At 40.5% G+C, this 15,567-nt stretch overlaps 1 protein-coding gene across 1 annotated transcript in view; it reads right to left on the reverse strand.

The window, feature by feature from the left end:
- LOC144470351 (acyl-CoA Delta-9 desaturase) overlaps positions 1 to 11,218 on the reverse strand; it is a 35,885-nt gene extending 24,667 nt beyond the window's left edge. The window contains exon 1 of the mRNA XM_078181375.1: positions 10,957 to 11,218. The gene's annotated coding sequence lies outside the window, so the exon portion shown is untranslated. The remainder of the gene's footprint in view (positions 1 to 10,956) is intronic.
- Positions 11,219 to 15,567: the final 4,349 nt, after the last annotated feature.

Here is a 15,567-nt window from a genome sequence, read left to right on the forward strand (position 1 = left end):
AAACGAGGAGTGTTATTGTTTACTAACATACGCGTTGTTTACCAACAAATGTACAGTTTACCAAAAAACGTATTATTTACTAACATGTGCATGGTTTCCTAACAAGTGCATAGTTTACCGACAAGCGTAATGTTTACTAATATATGCATTGTTTACTGAAGAAAGTTCTTGAGAGAATTTAGAGGTATGATAATTCATAGTGACTTCATAATCTCTATCACCCATCTTTTTATCATTTTGGCGTGCCTGGATTACTTTTCGAAGCATAGTCGAAATTATCATCTAAAATTATCGTCTAAACACGTCCAAACTCAATTCGTAACACGCGTTTATAGTCTTCGGGAACCTTGCTGATAACCGTATTTTCGATACAGACAGCCTTCGTATAATTAACGCATTACTCGAAAAATAATTTAGAATTCGCTCGCGTTATGTATACAGAATTTAAAGAGGAAATAATGATAGACTATGCAGCGACGAGTCGAACGTAAGGAATAAGTGTACAATAAGTTTCGATAACAATTTTGAAAGAGCAAAACAGATTTGGAATTTTAAAATACTATTTTTGTTAATTTTATATATAAAAGATATCTCTTTAAAAACGCTACGCAAATTTTATTAAATACAATAAAAGGCGCGCGAGAATAGAGTAAATGAACTAGAAGAAAATGTCGAGAAAATAAAAAGAAATTAAATCTATAAAAGAAATTGAACGTTCCTACTGGAAAAACAAAAAAAGCCTATAAAACAAAAAGTGCGGATCCTCTTTCAAAACCTGGAAAGCAAATTAAAATAAACGGTACGCCGCTGCCATTAAAGGCCACGTAATTGAATCACCGCGTTAATCATCCGAGGGTCGCCTAAATCTTTAATCGTGTTACGACGAACGTTCGTGTAGCTCGGAGACAGTTGCTCGTGAATGATCGATAACAGTAACGCTGTCGCGAAGAAGACGATCAAGCTAATCAATTATTCATCATCATTTTATTTGCAAATATTTTGTCTCCGCCGTGGCCCGCAATTTATTACAAGCATTATTTCGTCAATGAGAAATTAAGGCGAAACAAAAAAAAAAAACACGTCGAAGTCAAGGCTCGGACAGGGTTCAGGTTCCACGAGAAGAATTCTGAAAAATTTCCATGTAAAAACCTCAAAGCAGCGAGGCATCAAGTTCGACAATTCCTCTATGAATATTCAATGGGTATATATTTCTTACATCATCTAAGCAAGGCTGCGCGAGTTTACGAGTGCGTCTGGCTTTTCAGGTTTAGTGTGTCATCTATCGATGTCAAAGTACAGATATCCGTAATAATGGAATTACCATAAAGACCAACTTTGTTAAACACGCTACTCGAGGATAGATAATCCATCGGCGCGACTTTGTTGTTAAATTAGAAATTATTCCGCGTTAACGGTTGGAGGACGGAGACGGCGACCCCGAGAAGTCGTTTCGTTTTCTCGACGAGAGAATGAGAAACGATTTTTATTGTTTAACGCGGAGAAGAACGACGATTCTCTGGTATCTTTAAGATCTCTCACGCGCGTGGAGTCCTGTTGGAAAAATACTGAATTTAAAATACCGGAATTTTTGTCGAAAGACAACTTTACGAACGAGGCAATCATTTCAGACAATGAATTAATGTTTCTGCAAAAAATACCAGTGTCTGAAAACTAAAATATCTCTTTAATTAAGCGTGTGATTTTTATTTTTCTAGGCTGCGGCTATTTTATCAAAAAGATCGAGCACTAATCATTATTACCGTTTAAGCAACACTGTAATAACACGAGATATGATAAACTTTTTATAATCACAATATACGATGAATTTAAATATGTAACTAGTTAAATCACTGTATAAACTATAATTAGATTAATACGAATGTTGATTACGTTATAATGATTATAGTGTAAGCAGAAGAAGCTGGAATTTCTTCCTTATGAATATGAATCGAACATATTCATATCACGGGAATATTGTAATTAATGATTATACAGATTTGAATTCAATTTATATCAATTGACATTTCAATGAGACGATTCGAAATTACAATTCTTTATGCATCCCGTGTAAACTTTGAAGAATACAAGGTCGCGCGTATAATAAATTAATAGTATTTCTGACTCGATGGCACATCATTTGTATTCGTTGTACCTTCCGGTAACTTTCCATGTTCTCCTTAATAAATAATTCCGTCATTTGCGTGATTAACATGTATCGATAGCTCAATTAAAAGATAAGAGATTTTAATTTGAAATACATTTGCATTCAATACAGTACATTATAATAACAATCGTGACAACAATGGACTATTTTAATTTGCAAAACTATTGCTCCGCGCTTCTAATTATAATGCCGTTTAGTTGTCTAATTACTTTGCTTATCTCTATCCAGTATTACCTAAGAAAGTTCGCTTAAAAATGCATAACGACGTTTAGCAATAAAAATGTGAATTTCTTTAAAACGTCGCGGTGCAGTGAAAACGATCCAGAAAATACAAAATCGTGATTTCCTAGTTGTCCTCTATAATCATGGCCATCCAATTATCCAGTAAAATCACAGCGTTACGCGAACGACGCGTTCGCAGGGTTACGAGACCATCGAGCGCGCGTTGTTCCTCGTTCGTCGTCGCGGAACGACGACGCGTTCAAGTTCATCGCCGAACGCTGCGACGTTCTCGGTTCCCATATTACGGCACGTTCAACAAGTGCTCGGTACAAGGGGAACTACCCAGGAGAACGCACAAGATCCCGCGGTGCGGTCGCATCGCCGACGGTTCCGTGCCGCGCAAACTCGTGCACGCGACTGCATCACGTGCAGCCGCTGCAGCGGGAGCCGCGGTTCTAAACACGAGATGCTGCGAGGAATCGCTCGGTTATAGTTTCCTTGCGGCGCGCGGTTACGTGAGCGAGGCGCGCACCGCGGGGTCCCAGCTGGACGGGATGTCAATTTGAAAAGTGAAAACCGGCGTTACGTCACCGACGGATTACGTGTATCACATGGAAATGCCGAGGATATGGTGCGCGCAGTATCGATCCCTCCCCCCTGCGCTTCTCTGTATATATATATATGTATCGCGAGCCAATTTCTATCGTCGGCCAATTTCATTCGCGGCGTTGCTGTTGGCGTCACCGGCGAGCCCGGTAATTAAATGTAATTTACGAAAGGCGACGGTTGCGGTAAAACGAAGGTGACTCCTGCTTGCGGGCCGATTAGAATAGACCCAACGCGAAGCAGTTTCTTTCACTTTTACGCCGATTCGTTTATTTCCGCTTCTTGTATTATTCGAAGTTGAACGGTATTTTTAACGGGCGATTAATAAATAACAAGTATACGATAAAGTCGTTTAACGAAATGTTCGCAGCTGGCGCGGACGCCGAGCAATCGTAAGATTTTTCTTATTCAAATGAACCGTCCCAGTCGGGTCCCGTTAATGAAACATTTATCGTCTGACCGCATTTTTTTTTGCAACGCGACATTATCATTCGACTTCGCCGATTCTGAAGAATCACCATGACTGAGTGTACCGTGAATTTTATGCGTCGTTCCGTAGATTATATTTCTTTCATCCTGATAAAGATCTTGATAGACGGTAGAAAATTCTGTTCGATCCAGACTTTTTCTTCAACTATATCAAATACGTAGCGCGACAAAGTCGCTACACGTATCGCGAGTCCAAGATAATCCCGATCCACGTTTTTCCCACAGTGTATTCCATTCGTGGCTGATAAAAACATCGAGCTGCTTTAAAACAAATCGCAGTTTTCCGATCCGTTATGCTTGACGTGTCCGTACCTCGGACAGTTCTACTCCACGTTCATTATACAACGTATCATTTGAAGGTGTAAATGTCGCTGTATCATTTAACGTCTCGCTCAATCTCCATCATTATCCACGTTCCGCGAAAAAATCTCGCGTAATGGCAACGTTTCAATCGATCTCGCAAGTACGATCATTAAACGTACACGCGGCATTCGTTCATCTCTTTATTCGATTAACATATTTCAATATAATTACCTTAAGTGACGCCGCCTTTCATACACGCCGTATGCTAACACCACAATTTATCTTCGCACAATTTGTCACTTCCGACTTTTAACTATTAATACTTGACAAGCCTTTCCTAAAAAAAAAATCATCAAAGCACGCGGAATAAATAGGATTCATCAATTCAGAATACTGAGATAAGAAGGAAAACATCAAGCCATCGCAACATGATACAAAGAACGTCAAGAACCTTTTCAATTTAATAAAAAAGAAAAAGGTGCGCACGCCTCTGCGTCTCCTTTCAGCTGACGCACCACCGATCAAAGCATGTCGCTATTAATCCGGATGTCTGTGCGACTTGAATCCTTAAAAAAAAAACATTCCATGCAAAATAAGTCAATGGAAGAAGCGAGCCGTGCGCGTCCATTAAATTCGTTCAAAGGATATCCCGAAAGATTGCTCTAAAAATACGCTTCCGGACGGAGGAGATACTCTTAGCTGTTTCAAATGGAGCCGATTTAGATCGTTAAAGCAACGAGTAGCCGTCGCGTGATGGAAAATGGTAATCGTGGATGGCGAACAACACGGGAAATTCATCTGCCTCCTCTAACCGGCGCACCGCGTCGCGCACGATGATGATCTCACCTTGATTAATCGCTCGGTGTCGAGCGCGTGTCGCATGCTCTCCGCGTCGCCACACGTAACCAAATCTCGACCTAAACGTGCGTCCACACAACGTGCACGTAAGACGTAGTACACACGTAAGACGCAGTACACACGTAAGACGCAGTACATACGTAAGCAGGCGCATAGGCGATCGCGACATGGAGAGCGTCGATCGATATTCCGAACTTCGAAATGTTTATCGTCGCGAACAGAAGTTGTCCAGCTGATCGATGCCATCCGGCGGCGTAAACCCGGGATAAATTAAATCGTCAATGGGAATTTCGCAAGCCAGTGGGGATTCGCGGCAGAAAAGTCGACGATCGTTCGCAAGAATTTCGCGCGCGTGTCGGCCCGCCGAAATTAGTCGTGGACGACCGGATCCGTGTGATCGTCATTGAGACTCGTAACCGTGCATTCTTTTTCTCAACGTATTTCGGCTTTCGCCGCGGTATGCAAATGACCGCAATAATTTAGCGGAACAGCATCTGACAGACGCGCCTCTCGATCGTGTCAGCAATTACGACACCGTGCAATAAACGCGCGATCCCGCGAGCTTGTTTTACTGCCGCGACTAAATTATGGCCGCATTTCTTCGCGGTACGCGCCTTCCTCGAGTCTGTCCTGTTCAACAGATTTATTCAATGTTTTATAATCCGTGGATGTGCTCGAATCTGTGTAACCCGAACGACAGTCTGGATTTCTATAGTTTATATCTGGTATAACCTCGGGTTTTATTTGATCCGCGTCGTCTGTTTTTAAAGGACGTATTTACTGGATTTCGAGAAGATGGCCGAGATTCGGATATAAGAGAGAAACCAGCTAAAAGCAGGCTTCCGAAAAATGTAAAAATACAGTTTGGTCAATGTTCCGGGAAAGCGTTGATGCATTTTCGGACGCTCGGGCTGCCGTTTCGTAGTCGCTCACTATGTCCATCGTAAAGAGTCGGGTTCCTAATTAAAGCTGGCACTTAATTGATTAAAAAATTAGGTGAATAGCCTTTCAGCACGCTCTGCAGTCTTAGAATAAAATGTGGATGCCGTGAGCTTGCGAGAAAACAGGCGAGCATCATGAAATTGCTCGCCGCGCATTTTTCCTGATTGAAGTAATTTTTCATCCGTGTGTCACGAAACATTCGACTGGTCTACGAAAAATATAAATATTCGTGGAAGCACTTTACATGGGTACTGTAATTTTACTTATTACTTTAATGTTATTTAATGGTGATATCTTGTTGGACGACGTATACTGAATTATTTCGAAAAAAATGGACAATTGCTGTTAAATTGGAACAATAGTCAAATCTGGTGAAAATATAGCAAATTCTTCCGACTTGTCCTTCAGCTTGTAAACAAAAATGGAAAATTTAAGAAGAGGGAAGCACTGTTATACTTATATATTTTTTATAGTTGTTGACAAATGACAGCTAGGCTATAAGTTTATCGACTGATAGTATCATAATAACAAAGTGATACCGTTAGTATGTAGCGTCGGGCGACGGACTATCGGGATTTTCAGCAATTCATGCAGACCTTGTTGCATTTATAGGCGCACCAATTGTACTCTGCATAATCGCTTGTTCATAATGTATACTAAAGTTTCCTCCTGTTTATAGTCGGCGATAACCCCAGGTGTTCGAGTAACACTAAACTCGCGGGAGAAAACTAGGCAGCCCTGTATCACGTTTACGAATGCACGAGCGGAACACTTAGCTTGCAGTGTTAGCACACGAGGTATTCTAATGCGTTGCATTTCTACGTGCGCTTAAAGAAAAATTGTAGAAAAATGTGGAATGAAAATTAGTGACAATTTGCTGTGTACACTGTAAAATTCTGACATAATTATCCGTACTGCTAATTACATCGTTAAACCGTATTATCGAAAATATGAAATAAATTACAGAAAAAAAAAACAAAATCCAGCGAATCACAATAAACGGCTTTGTTAAGTGTTTATGAATTCTGTTGACTCGCTGATGCAGTTCTTTGAATTGCATATTGTTGAATTATCATTGCACCCGACGCTATTTTGAGTTTTAGTCGTTTCGTATGGAATTTATACGCCATGGACGATAGAAGTCATTTCACTAATACGAAAAGTCACAGTGACGCGTAAGATAAACTAGGAAAATGTATATTTTGTTCATGGAAAAAAGTTCGCACACTGTATCGATTTACATATTTAGCATATCTTTACGATTTCTTTATCACGGTAAACAAGAAGATTCAAATTTATGATAATCCATTTCCGTTTAAGCAGCACACGATGGGTGCCCTGTTCACGGTAAGGGCAAGCCCATGCTTTGACTAATTTTCGATGAATTTGCGCGCGTTCCGCGTCAATGATTGCCGATCGAATGCATACGATTAAACGCGCTAAGTGTATATTTTAACCGAGTCTCCTATCGAGCAATTAACAACAGGTTTGCGAAACAGTAGCAGCAACTATTTTGTGATAAAAGTATCTTTCGTAATGTATGAAAGATACGAGTTTCACTTTTATACTTTTTTTACATTAAAACGCGGAAAATAAAATATTCAAATTGAATAATAAATGACACCACGTGCAATATTCAATAACGGTTTGCAAAAAGGATATTCTGATATTTTCGAAAGCAATTCGATCACTATTATCTCTACTATCCACGCATTGTCAATTGCGTGTCAAGCGGAAGTTGGCAACTCGAATGTTTTTCCTTTCAAATTGTTTTAATTAGATTAATTGAGTCACCGGTCCCTAATTTGTTCACGGATTTAAAATGTCGTCATCCGATGATAGTGTTGGAAGGGGGACCTAGAAGCGAGAGAGCACTGCCGAATGAATGTGCGGGAGAAAGGTATATCGTTGATAGCAATTCGTGCGAGGCGTACGAGCAGCATAATCACCCATGTGATTCCGTCGTGACACTGGCACCGTAGCGTTACAATCGCAATATCGGAACCATAAATCGATACAATTTGGAAGTTTTCAATGATATCGACACGGAACAAAATACGATGCACAATCTGCCCGACGATTATCAATAATCGCGATACGGCGGCTGTTATCGATTCATTCTACACGAGAGCACATGGGGGAACCACGTGTATTCGCGCTACGTATAGAAAATTCTACCGAATTTTCCCTCAGCTTATACAACAATAATTTCCGATTGTCGATAATTATAAAGACGAGTTTATAATCCGAAGAACAGTTCGGGAGACTTCGCCCGATTTCCTGCCAATTTGGCGGAATCGTATAAATGTTTAATGTCGCGGTTAGACTTTGAAATAGGCGCACGTGGTTTTGGTCTTTGACATTTAAGCAACTCGATCCGCAGAATTAAACGCTGTTTATGCGACTGCGCGCGAATAAATGCGGTTTTTCCTGCGCGACATAAACCGACGGTGACATGCGATAGATAGACGGTATAAAAGTCAAGAAAACGGCACACGTAAGGAGCAACGCTGATTCATAATCAATGCCGTTACTCGACAGTTCGATGGCCATCGAAAATCGAGACGCGGCCTGGATCGGAACCGAAATCGATCACCGAATCGCCACGGGCGACTCTCGTCTGTCTCTGTCACGTTCGAAAGGATCCCCCCGCGGTGTGTGTGCCCTCCGCGTACAATTTCAAGTCCCCGAGTATTGTCCGATCTGGCCGATACCCGGCCGTTCAAGGCCGACCGACATGCGTGGCGCAAATATTTGCCCGTTATCGTCGATGGTGTTCAGGAAGCCGGCTCGTTAGCCGGACAATTTGCCGTAACACGCTTACCGGGATGATTTGCCGAGCGACTTTGTGAATTTTGAAAAGATTCTTTCACCGTGACGACGGCAGCACAAAATGAGGCAAGAGAGCCGCGCGAGAACGGGGACGTCCTTGGATGTAAGACCCATTAGGTTTGGGAACTCATAGTTCGCGGCGATTTTGGCAATCGAGAAAGCGACTTGCCGATCGACCGTGCCAGTAACGTGACATAATCGGGGTAGAAGTCGGAATTACGCTTTCGCCTATTTTCAGTGCGCGACGAGGGACCTTAAATCGACCGCTGACGGTACATGGTACGTTATTAGATCGAAAGAGATTGATCCACCCGGTGGGGGAATAAATTTTGAAATCAGATGAGAAAAAGTACTCAAATGAACGCTATCGTAAACTGTCATCGTTTAAGCGATTAGCGTTATCTCGTCAAAGGATTGCAGAACGATTGAACTTTGAATTAATTATAATCGTCGAGAGGAAAAATGAACGCGTTTCGACTTCCTGTTCGCAGAAAATCGTGCTTACGGGTTCCTATCTGCAGATGATCGTAGCCCTTGTTTCGTATTGTAAATGTTCTGAATGAATATTCATATGAATTTTCTATGCGCAACACAATTTCCCCCGAAGGATGCGCAGCGCTGCGACACGGGATGAAACCGGTGCCAGTAATCGACCCTAATTGAATCGACATTTCCGGTGGGTGATTATACCCTCTTGCGTCAGGCGATATCGGGACTTGCAAATGACACCTTGCAAGTGATCCGAGAGTCGTAAAATATCAATAGATTCTTGAAAACTGACGCACGTCTGATCGGTCGTGACTGATTCCGTCATAACTGTCATTTAAGCAGGTATTACGCTTTTGTTGTAGACCGTGTGTACTGCAATTTAAAATAAAACTGACCTTCGTCAGTACGACCAATGCCTGATAATTCTTGGAATATATTCGTTCATAGTAATCACGTTTTACGTATTCCATCATTATATATATATTTCAATATTACCAACAATCGAGTTTTATAAATACGTAGACATGGCAGTGTTATCGTTGCACGATTTACAATTCACGCTTCCTACTTTCCTCGAGACGGTTGAGGTCGACGGTGCTCTCCTTTGCCGGTTTAAATTGTGGGATACATTATCTTACAATCTGCGGTAGACCAATTAACAGATTTCACTCTCGATCTCTTATTATTTAGAATGGAATTCCACGCACAAGAACTCCTTCCATTATTAAAACTCATCGAAACAGCAACGTTTGAATAAATAATTAAAATATAAAACTGACTCAGTCGTTATCGTGTAAGTCAGACTATTTTGAAAATAATTCTTCAGAAATTAAAAAAAAGAGATACATTTTCAAAGTATTGATACTTACAGAAACGTACCAAGTATTATACTAGCAGACTTTTAGAAACGTTCCTAGACGATATGCTAACCAGAATCTGTCCGATACTTTCGCGCACGGGTTCTCGCTGTATTTAGAATAGTTCGCGACAACAGGTTGGCAATGTGTCCTTGTAGCCGAATCGAGTCATTAATATTGTAATTTAAAATCGTAATCCGTTATCCGCGCTCGCCGCCGGTCGAAATGACCGCGGCCGAGGAACGCCCGCGTTGGAAAGTAGGCAAAGGCGAAATTTATAAATAAAAGAAGGAGAGAAAATAGGCGACGGAAAAGTTGGCTATTCTCGCACGGTCGTGTGCAAATTTCGTTATGGGCACGTGAATGAAGTCCGGGGCCAATGCGCTCTAACGGACCACCGGCTAATCCGACACGTAACCGCTTGTTAGTATCGTGTACGCGAGGAATTACGTTACCGGCGGACGTTGAATTTCTATACGTTCTATCATTTAACGAACACGCGAACGACACGTAGGGCAGGACTGCACCATTTCTCACTACACTCTCCCTTTCGTTCTTCCCGTTCCTTCGCGTCGTTCTCTTTCCATTGCCGACCGCGCCGAGAAGAACCGAACGTTCGCACGTGCGAACCGAATCGAACCGCAAATGTTTATTATACCATCGCCCGTATATTCCGCGACGACCACAAAATTTCTCCTACCTCTCCCTAATTCGTACACCTACCGGTAACAGAACAGAAACGAAAAAAAAAAAGTGAAATCCTCGCTCAGTAACGGAACGACGGGACGACGTTGGCGATTATTCAGTCGCTTCCTTTCACGATTTTCACCGTATAATGAACTGGGGTAGATTATATGGAACACGCCGTTAGATGCTCTCCGAGCACCAATAACTCCGCACGGGGCTTTTCACGGTGTCGATGGTGTCGCTGCCTCGCGAAAATTAGGATAACGAATGTCCTACGGTTAACCCGTTTGTTTTCTTTTATTTTTCGCGAAAGATCGCCGTACACGGGAAAACAGGGAAGATCGCGAATTTTCTATCGATGTCACAGTTGCTCGCTTACGAAGAACCGTGTCTCGCCGACACGGTTTAAATTTTCCCAAGTCCGGGTCACGTGTAACCGTTCGCGTATCGTGTTTACGGAGAAGAAGGTCTTATCGTAGGGTGGGAAACAACGGAACGTGCGCTTACCTCGGATTTTCTTCACCCTTGCTGAATCCTCGACCTTCTCCGTATAACGGATGATAGCTCGGACTTTTCGGTTCCCAGGAATGTTACGTCGCGCACAAATGCAACCAATCGCCCGATAAAACCGCGCGCAAATGGTCCACGGTCACACAGAGTGTCTTCCGTCGAGGATCGTCGGTTCGTCTCCAATGGATTCACCCTTTGCTCGTTAACTGAGCGATTCGTCGTGCTGACAGCGAATCCAGACTGAGATGCCGGCACCACGCGGCCAGAGCTAAATACGACCGCGGACAAACACGAGTCATCGCGGCGCGGCGCTGCCGGAAACGACGGTGGCGCCGCCTCGCGGCGCCGAGGCGTCCCTCCTCGGATGATCCTTGGACGAGCAGGGGCCTACGTGATCTTCCGCGAGGGAACCGCCGCCCCGCGGTTCTCGGTTTTACGTTATTCGACAGAGGAAAATCGATATCGCTTTGAAAACTTTGAAATTAATTTCGTTCTTCTTTATACTATATTTAACGTCGATTTTCGTTCGCTTTCTTATTGACAACGTAACGCTTGTAATAACTGTATACTTTTGTTTATCTTGCCGATTATTAATTTTTTCGAGAATTGTCCACTTCAAAACCATAAATTATTTTCTAATTATTTGGAATTACTTGTCGCAATTATGTAGACCACGAGTATGCGTATCATTTTACGAATGACCCGATGGTCGATGAGTAATCAAGTATCTTCGGTGGTTATTGACTAGAAATTTATCGATTGTCATCTCGTCCGTTACCTTACATGCTGAAAACTTCACGCAACTCGGTTGATGTAGTGAAAGAAGCTGCAGGCCATTCGGAGATGTTAAAATATCCGGATTTCGTACGTAAATAAGTAAATAAATATGTTTCATTTCGAATTGTTCAAATGTATCGCGTAGGCTTTTACAATTGAGAAATGCATGCATTTTTCTTGTTATTCCAGACGTTTGTACTTTTTACGATAAGTTTACCCAACTTTTTAAAATACGGAAAATGCAGATTTGTTTGTGCATATCATAAAAGTATAATGATATCTTAAAAACAGATACAGTACTTATATAATATTCAAATTATTTAAAAAATCTGTTCCCGGGCAGTGATACTAGTTGTTAGAAGCAATTAACATTTCCATTTGATGAGAACAGGTTATAGACTTCGCTGCATTGCGTGATGTTGTTGTATTTTTATTTCATTCACAATTAACGCAATCTGTGGTTTTTCACGGTATGACTGAAGCTTTAACATCAACAAGAAATATTATCTGTGCATAACTTGTTATACTATATTTAACAATGATTGCGTTTCAATTTCTTTACACGTAGTACTTTTATACAAAATAGTCACAATCAGCTATAGCTTGTTGCGGTGGTGTGATCGTAAATTTTTAATAAATAATGCTTATCATTTTATTTCTGTTCGATAAAAGTACGGAATCAGCAAAACAGCTCAGATCACGCCATATAAATTTATCAATGATTTATTAATTACTTCTCAACATTATTTTTCCTGCTTCCCGATATTGGTTTTCTGAAATCAGATCATTTTCATGAATCAAACTACTTTCTACTGCCATGAATCACCGTCATTAAGCAACTATGTTTGAGCAATTACAGAAACCGTGTTGAATATTAATGTTAAATATTACTGGAAAAATCTTGAATAATTAAGCTACTTATATTGCAATTATCACATATCGATTAACGTTTTCTAAAATCCGTAGTACGCATATATGACATTACTCTATGGTGAATTTCATCACGATTTTATACGAAGTATACATTCATTATGTCATCCCGTTATTTTTGTTGAATATCGTAGTACACGTGTACGTATATCTTTTTTCTCAATCATTGTTTACCGTCGCATACTACGTGTCCATCTCATTTTATCGTCTGAAACTTAATCTACGATCCAAAGTCCAATTTTATTTTATATTACACGTATTACATTAATTAGGAATCGGAAGCTACACAAACGTTTGAAACTATGATATTAATCGAGCCTCTCGCACGCGTTGTGTCCACAGCGATTGATTGTATCCGACTGTAATTGTGTCGAAGAGCTGACCGACTGCATTTGAATAGAAAACAAACGACACTTTGGTTCATACGATTAATTGCAAGACGAACTAAAAGCGTGACGCAAGAGAAGCTTGTTAGCAACTTTCGAAGAAGGAAGATGCACTCATGGTGTAATTAGATCGCTCCTCAGACCTTTCATCGTCAAAATAAACGAATGTCCGACGAAATTAGTGTCTATTCAAATAATTTAAACTTAAATGATTTTAAATATTTATAATGTTACGGGAAAATATATTATTGCATCTAAGAGTCACAAATACAAGATCTCAATGTTGGAAAATTCGAAATATTGTAAAATATCTCTTTGGTTAACAATTATGATTGTTAAAGCCGAGGAAGGTATCTTTCGAAGAAATTCTGTCAGTATTCTATGGGGTGTCTGCAACACTGAAATCACACTCGAGAATTGTAGCAATTCTATTCAGCAATTCATTGCAACCCTTTTCAACGAATTACTTTATTACAACTTATTTTATTAGCTGTATCGAAAAGAATTATGAGAAACGTGCAGTGTATGTGGCTCGAAGATTTATGGCTACACGATAACCGCGTGTTGCAGTATCAATAGCCGCCAATGCTAAACACCCTTCGCTAAAGGCAGTCGATCACACGGTCATTGAATGGTTTCATTGTCACCCAGCACATGATACCCGGCCAATGTGAAGAAACGTTTAAAATATGCAGGATGATTCACTTAGCTTTGTCAACTTAATATATTTTGTAAACTACACGCCGTGGAGGAAGATGTTCCGGAAAGGTAGTTGAACGTAAAGGGGAGCGTACACTGTAGGAACTAATTGCTTGCAATTTTACTTCGCCAAACGTAAGCGAGGCGTTCTTATCAAAATATGAACTCTTCTTCGAAGCGCGTATTTCGCAAGAAAAATTATAATACCTTTTGTAATTCAGAGAATTATTCTCCTATCCTGTTGCGTGAGCCGCACGCAACAGATTTGCATTCATGAAAACCAAATGGCCAGGTATCGTCTTCTTCTTTATTCACGCATTATTATCATTATTTAAAAAAAATATATACGCAAATGTTAAGACATAAAAAAATTTTAGAAACACAAAATGTCGTGAACGGGAAATGTCGAACGTCACTAAGTTGACATTTGAGAGATGGAGGGAGCGGAAGAAATAAATGGCGGCTCTGCAAAATTATTACCATTCGTTCCTGTGAGTATTTCTAAATAAAATATGTTGAAATAAACATTGTTCGTGATCACAACAACATGATATTTACTTCGGTAGTTCGAAACTGATAAAATGTTGGCAACAATTCTGGAGAAGCCACGAAGGCAATCTTTTATAAATAACGCCAATTGTTTTAGTATTGATTGCATCAATTCTATTGATTTCCTGTCGTTGCGTAGTAAACCCTATTATCGACACATCATTGTCTCGATTAACAGGCTTGATGCGCGAACATCAATAGAATCGACGTTCTGATTTTTCAAGGTGAGTCACGCGACTTTATTACTCATACACTGTACGATCTTTTCTATTCCGTTTACAGTGTCATCGCTCGGCGTTTTCTGCAGTGGAATAACATTGATTGTCGCGCTTACGATCCGACGAAAATTCATCGTCGCCGCTCATTGTCTCTCAAGGGAAAACAGTCGATTATTGGCGAGACTTGGCAGCACCACAGCAATTAATACGCTCGAGTAAATGGTGAAAGGAGTGGATGAAACATAGTCGTACAAATAATGCTGTTTTCGGGGAAAATTAAAAATAAAATTAAAATTGAAATTGAAAATAAGGCAGATATTAACCCTTTGCACTAGAAGCCATTCTACCTCGAATTTCAACATAGTTTCTCTGATCTATAGTATTTCCATTTTATATGACTTTTCGCATTTTATACATATGAAATTGAGTCAGGTGAGTCGCACAAAACTTTTAATAATAATTTCAACGCTGATAACTATAATAATATACAAATTATTTTGAGAAATGATAGAACAATTTGGAGTCACATTACTCGAGTGGATAGGGTTAATACACAGTTCCGATGTATAATGTTTTACATATCTTTTCATTCCAAACACACTGATCTATTTTACCCACGTCCTACTTTCCTCGTCAGGTTATGTCAGATTATTGCGTATTTCAAATCAGATCATTCTACACGCGTGGCTTTAATATCCTGTTCATTTTTAATTATCATTGTACGAAATACTTTATCGAAATAATATTATACGAATTTCAGGGCATTCGAGGGCATTCCACGATCCGTGCCCGAAAGGAAATTTCATTCGCATGCGTTGAGGAAAGAAGGGATCGGTAAGACCCTACCGAGATGGTCTTCAGTCTATATTCGATCGTTGTAGGAGTCGGCGAGGGTGTGAAATAAAATCGCGTTCACGGTTACCGTTGTTTGAGTTGTCAAAGTCCGTCATAATACCGCAACAATATTCATTTATGGAGTTTTCGTGCATTGTATTCGGCGATGTTTAAAACATTTGAATGATACACCTCACTTTGATCAATCTACAGGT

Source organism: Augochlora pura, chromosome 1, assembly GCF_028453695.1.
Source record: "Augochlora pura isolate Apur16 chromosome 1, APUR_v2.2.1, whole genome shotgun sequence".
Classification (NCBI taxonomy): domain Eukaryota; kingdom Metazoa; phylum Arthropoda; class Insecta; order Hymenoptera; family Halictidae; genus Augochlora; species Augochlora pura.